The sequence below is a fragment of the Falco naumanni genome, chromosome 5 (assembly GCF_017639655.2).
Source record: "Falco naumanni isolate bFalNau1 chromosome 5, bFalNau1.pat, whole genome shotgun sequence".
NCBI lineage: Eukaryota > Metazoa > Chordata > Aves > Falconiformes > Falconidae > Falco > Falco naumanni.
The window spans coordinates 86,092,953-86,093,560 of record NC_054058.1 but is presented as its reverse complement, the minus strand read 5'-3'; positions in this window follow the sequence as shown (position 1 = coordinate 86,093,560).

The following is a 608-nucleotide window of genomic DNA, read 5'->3' as shown; positions in this document are numbered from 1 at the left end:
TCTGAATAGTTTAATGTGTACTACTTCCTAGCTTAGTCACGTACAAGTGGGATTTTATTATGAGCAGTAGGCAGGACATGTAAAGCTACCATTTCCCCCCATACGTGACTTCATTTATGCCTAACCTTTTTGGCCTGATGTCGTGGTGTAATCCCAGCCGGTCACCAAGCCCCACGCAGCCGCTCGCTCACTCCCCCCTCACCCAGAGGGATGCGGAGGAGGATCGGAAAGGAGTGTAAAACTCAACAGTTGTGATAAGAACAATTTAATAAGTAAAGCAAAAGCAAAACAAGGAATTCATTCACCACTCCCCATGGGCAGGCAGGTGTTCAGCCATCCCCAGGGCAGCAGGGCTCCGTCACATGTAGCGGTTACTCGGGAAGACAAACGCCATAACGCTGGATGTCCCCCTCCTCCTTTCTTTTTTCCCAGCTTATATACTCGGCATGACACCATATGACTAGTTCAGGTCACCTGCCCTGGCTCTGTCCCCTCCCAGTTTCCCGTGCCCCTCCACCCCTCTGGCTGGCAGGGCCCAAGAAACTGAGAAGTCCTTGATTTGGTACAAACATCACCCAGCAACAACTAAAACCATCAGAGTGCTGTCA